Below are 6,000 nucleotides of genomic sequence, written 5' to 3'. Positions count from 1 at the left end.
AGGTTAATGTGATCCTTTATACAGCCTCTTTTTCTTCCACAGTAGCCCATTTTCAAGAAGTAAAATGGCTTCATTTGAATTGCAAATTCCGACACATATATAGTTTTATTCTTTTGGAGCAGGATGAGTGACAGTGGTATATTAGAGTTAACAAACCTTACCCACTTTTAAATACATTTCTGGTATTGAAAGCTAATAGAGCTGAAAACTGAATGGGTAAAAGGTCTGCTCTGGCATTCATTCCTTTATTGGAGCCTTGAAAGGACCGTATGGAGGGAACCCGACAGAAATTTCGTGTCGCTGCTAAACAGAACTCAGTCCAAGGTAGAAAACATAAAAGATTAGGTCTGCCGTCTTTTATAACGTTTCATTCCTGGGGCCACTGCTTTCAAAACTGAACTTAGGGGCTGCGCAGCCAGTTTGATTCAACTGGTCCCTCAGTTTAATGGACTACAGGCCTCACAAAATTGCTGAACTAAACCTTTTGAAAGATTCTGTGCCTTCTGTACACAAATCCATTAGTGTGGGTGGCAGTGACATAAGATTAAAAAAAAAAAACCTGCAGGAAAATGTGCAGTGTGGGGTAGATAATAGCCTTTCTTCCAACAGTCCTGCACTTGCAAAGCCATTTTTACATCTCCGATGGAACCTTACCCTACATACTGGTATAAAAAATTACTGGTTTTCTTTTCCTTTTCCTCCCCTACCTATATTGAAACACAGTTTATAGAGGGAATTTGAACTGGAAATGTAGGAAGTGGTAGGGTTGCATGCTAGAGCAGAGAATCTTACTATCCTTTGCATATAAAAGATTTGGATAGGGTGTGGTGGACCAGTAGTTGGGCCAGTCAGTCAAGTATTACACGGACAAGTATTACATGGACAACAAACCTGAGGCATAGAGTAGACATGCAGGCATAGAACAGACAACACAAAAGTGACAGAGTGATGTCAGGCTGACTTGATTGGCTAATCTTTACCTTAACTTTTTCTTACTTTTTTTATTAAAGAAAACACTAAATCATAAAGGGATATGCAAGCACATATTTGTAAGAGGGAGGAATCAAATGTGTGGCATGTTCAAGAGGACAAATGGGACCTAGATAACAGCTGTGCTGAGATGCTCTGTAAAAGGAAAGTCTTTGCAATATATTTCCTGTGCCAAGCAGGAATTAAAGGCAGAAGTGTCCGCTATCACCCTCAACGTGCTTCCAAAATTTAAGGAAAAAGTTAGCGGTAGGACAATTGTACAAGTTGTACAAATATTCCCAGTTTACATTCTTCTATAATCAAGCTACTCGTCTGCTGAAAGTAGCAAGAAACAAAGCACTCCATACCATGGGCACACACAGTCTAATGTGATGCATCCCAAAAGATGTTTCATGTTTTCCCAGTTAATCTTCCATTCAGCCATTGTACGTACTTTGAAGTGCTCTGAAAAAAGAAAGTTTCAGATACGCCCTTCAGGCTGCAGCAGCTGCAACGCTGATGAGTGAGACAAAAGGGACCACTCTACAGCCATGAGACAGCAGAGACCTGCACCCATTTGAGCCTGATAACTCATTCTGCCGTTTGAGCTCCAGTGTTTAACAGACAATAGATTTACAATAAAAAGTGGGAGAAGCCATGCAGTGAGAGACCTATAAAAAGAACAAATTGCATACAGGAGTATACATTAATTCAAGTATACCTTGACATCAGCTTAACTGAAGAGTGACTCCTCCCATGAAGTTCTGATATTCAATTCAATAGACTTCAGGTCTTGATCATAAACAAGGAAATCTTTTATATTAATTCTTTTTTCTGTAAGACCAACACTTGTAAAATTGTTTGACTTTAACCTTTTACAGTCCATATGAACTAGCATTTTTAATGCTCTCGTCTACTCCCAGCATGTGCACACTAGATACATATAAGCCAAATACCTTCCTTGCCAAAGTAGGTCAGAAGACAGCCTTACTGCATTTAACAGGGTAAATATATTGTGTTATCACCTGGCCCATTCTACATTTATTCTACCAGCTGCTGTAATAATCACTGTCTTGGGAGCACATCTTCCTACACGAAGACCAAGAATGCTTTGTGAATGAATTTCCAAGGTAAGGTGAAGGTATATATTGACTCATGGGTGGACATTTACGATTTCTTTACCATAGGCCTTCTAGCCTGAAGTAGAGCGGTGGCTTTGTTGACCTCATCAACCTTAGAAGCATGAGGAAAGCCAAGAAAAATATTTTATTTGCTACTGCAAATGCCGCAGAGACAATAGGTTTTTCATACGTAATTTCTTCTATGTATTGTCTCCATTTTGTAGTTTGTGGTTTTCCAAGAGATGACTGACAGATGTAGCAAGTACTTTTAGCTGCCAAAGCAAATGTCAGTCACTCCACTCATTAACCAGTCTTTGACTAAACAGATCCAGGATGCGAATGCAAGGTGCAATTCCACTCTACATAATGCATTGTAGTTTTGCAACATCTGAAATAAAGACAGTCTGAGTGTACAAATCACTTTTTAAAAAATTTATTTTGAATATGTCTTCTTGGCAGCAGACATTGTAGAAGTTAGAGGCAGAAAAGGTCTTTCAAGAAATCTACTTCTTTTCTAATGGAAATCATTCCATCCTACACACTTGCCTCTAATATACTGTTGTTTCCAATTTATGTTTATGGAACAATTTGGATAATCTTCACAGAAAGATCTGTAATCTATATATTGGATCACATTTTTCCTCATAGTCTCCCTGACCTTTCCCATTTTCATTATTCAACTCTTTTAAAAAATATCCTAAACACAAATGCTTTCATTTCACTAGTTACTATTTAAGATTGAACATAGATTGACATGGTTAAGCAAACAAGCATTATGGGGCCACACAAACAAAGCTAGTCCTTTTGAATTACATAGGTCTAGCTGGGAAGAAACTAAAAGTAAAGCCAAAAACATGTGGAAACAGAAAGCACAAAATTCATCATGTTCCTCACTAACATTGACATGTGGGTGGAAGTAGAGAGCAAGAAACCTCCAAGCCACATCTGATCCCAAAATCTGATGAGAACCACCACCTTTGAGTTTTCCTAGAGCTATGGAGAAAGAGGCTGTTATCTCTCTTCATGAAACTGGTAACTGCAAAAAAGAAAATATATTCATTTTGCATCAGCGGTGATTGTGCAATGGGTCTGGATTTTGATGGTCAAGGACTGGGAAAAAGAAGGAAAGCAGCTAACAAAGGAAAACCAAAATATTTTCATATATTCATTTATTTACCTACTAGGGCTGTGTAAAAGGACTAAATACAACCTTCCAATTGATCTGATTATTTTCCACTTGTGCAATTTGCCCCCCTTTTGCCTCCTAAGTAAGCAAAAGCAATTTGTCATGGTTACATGAAAAAAAGGAGCTATTTTTCACTGTTGATCAGACAGGTTTTATACAATCCAATTGTAATTCAGGTTATTTCATTACTACTGAAGGATATAGATAGTGGAACAATAGTAACAAAACCAGCTGATATAATGGAAGGATTCCCACACAGGAAAGATTTCTATCAACAAGCAAAACACCCAGCTCACTACTCGCATTCATCTTATTACCTGCCAACAAAATTGCAGTGAAATCTGGAGAAATCAGGTTTTGAAGGCATGCTGTCAACATTGCTTCCATTCAAGCCAGAACCCTGGGAATCCTTTTTCTGTCATGTTTCATAAAAACAAATATTGAGGGAAATCAGAGATTTTTAACAAGTCTGCCTCAAAGCACTAAAAAATTGCATCTCATTTTGGCTACTCTAATTCCTAGGCTGACAAGTGTATCTGGTGAATTAATGCTGGATATGTGAACAACACCCTAGGTCTTTTCTATTGCTTCAGTGATGCAAAGCTTAATTAAATGGCTAAACTAGGCATATGGCTACTTTGCATCATTGTAGGAGCAGGAAACATCTGACATGCAGATTGCTTCTAAAAATTTCAAAGCAATGTAATTGTTGGAAGTTAGTTTTCCTAGATGCCAGTAGCAAATGGTTTGGGTTTTAGAAACGTGGAGAATATGACAGGTTTTTCTTTATTTCTTGTAAATATCAATAGTTATAAGCAGAAGAATGAATATATACAGTGACTATTTTTTTTATTGTAGACCCATCAATAAGTCAGACTCAAACAACAGAAATATACTGAGCGAAAACCAACTATTTTAGATCAGTACCCAAGGCAGTTCACAACTCCAGCAGTTATCACTTTTTGAAAGTAAATTCCAACTTTGAAAACTGATAGCAACCGTTGTAAATAATGCTGCAATATCACCAAATATAAAAAAAAATTAACAAAGCCTGAAAGCTTCAGAACAATACTTTTAAAGGTTGAACATCGTTCATCTGCATGATGAAGAACAAACTTTGTTTTTCAGTGCTGAAATTTTCAGAAAGTAATCACCAAGAGGCTAACCACCAACCCAGAGCAGTTCTTTAAGAAACTATGGCTGATCCTTTTAATCACTTGAAGTTGTAATCTAAAGGATCATGACCTTCTCTAATATATTAATTATTTAAATTTATTCACCAAATAGGTTTTATAGAAGACACTTGGTCTACTGGCAATTTACAATCAAATCTCAATGAACATTAACTGTTCAGAACTCAAGCTCTTTTGAACACTGAATTTGTATGCTTCACTTCTGTTATTTCTCTGAAGAGAGGTAATACTTAAAAATCACATATTCCATTCTGATTCACTTGCCTACAAACTTGAAATTCATGTTTATTACTATTTTGGTGCAGTCATTTTAAATTATCCTTATCAGTGAATGTTCCAGCCCTCATGTTTGCTAAGAAAGTAACAGGAATCGAAAACAAAGGAGAATATGAAGAAGGAGCCTAAAATTTGAATGCCTATGTATCAAAGGTTGTCTAGTCACAAGAAGTATAATTTTTAACATTTTGGAAACAACAGGCATATCCAGAGAGCTGGAAAGACACATTAATGCATCTAGGTGTTAAGTTCATGAGGAGGAGCCTGGATTCCACATTTTTAACATGGACTATAAAATTCAATCCAACATCCATCCCTTCCTTATTAACTTTTATTATTTTAATAACAAAAATCATACTGTTGCCATTTAGCTACCTACATTAGTGCTTCCGTGGAGCTTTCTATAGGCATAGGAATGCAATGAGAAAAAGTCACGCGGGCTTTATACCACACAGTGCTAGTTTCTGCGAATTAGTATGATTACACAACTTGAACTATGCATAAGCTCACTCAGACAATGAAAAGGCTGTCAGTGGAATCACAGAGTGCTCTACTGTCATAGTTGACTATTTTGTGTTTTTCACTATATTTCATCTATCTTGGCACAAGTCATTGATCAAAGCTGATGTATATTCCAAAGCAGAGCAGAAGAGCCAAGTACAAGTGCTTGGCCAAATTTGTTCATTCCCAAAGGATTTCATTCATCTCAGTACACATTTTTCCTAAATCTGTGTTATTTTTGTAAGGCACGGAATACTTTTTTCCCCCCATTAATAATGTCATTTGAAAACTGAAATAACCTATTTCCTCTTCCCTCACAAAGCTTTATAAACCTAGGTCTTCCTTCAAGTACTACTATTAAGAACATATCCAACTCAACTGTTTGGGTTACTGGTCCTTAAACACATTTTCTTAAACAAACAAATTACTGAGTCTGTCTACTTACCTTAACAACCTGTACTAATGAGCCCATGGCATAAGATAAACCGAATTACTACCTCAGCCACCAACTTTCTACATTCTGCAGCTGTCATTCTTACAGTATGGCAGGCATTACAGAAATATTTGGGAAGGGCTGAGCTAAGCATTTTAAGGGAAAAAATATATATTTCAAAGAAAAATAGAGGAGATGGCAAATTATTTCTTTTAAACCTTTGAAATTAAATCAGTCAATATAAAGAAACAACAAATGGTGGTACATAAAATAATGGCAATAGGCATTCTCTGTTTAATCAACTAACTGTTAATTCCAGGG

The sequence above is a fragment of the Phalacrocorax carbo genome, chromosome 4, assembly GCF_963921805.1.
Source record: "Phalacrocorax carbo chromosome 4, bPhaCar2.1, whole genome shotgun sequence".
Classification (NCBI taxonomy): Eukaryota; Metazoa; Chordata; class Aves; order Suliformes; family Phalacrocoracidae; genus Phalacrocorax; species Phalacrocorax carbo.
This window is presented reverse-complemented; position numbering follows the sequence as displayed.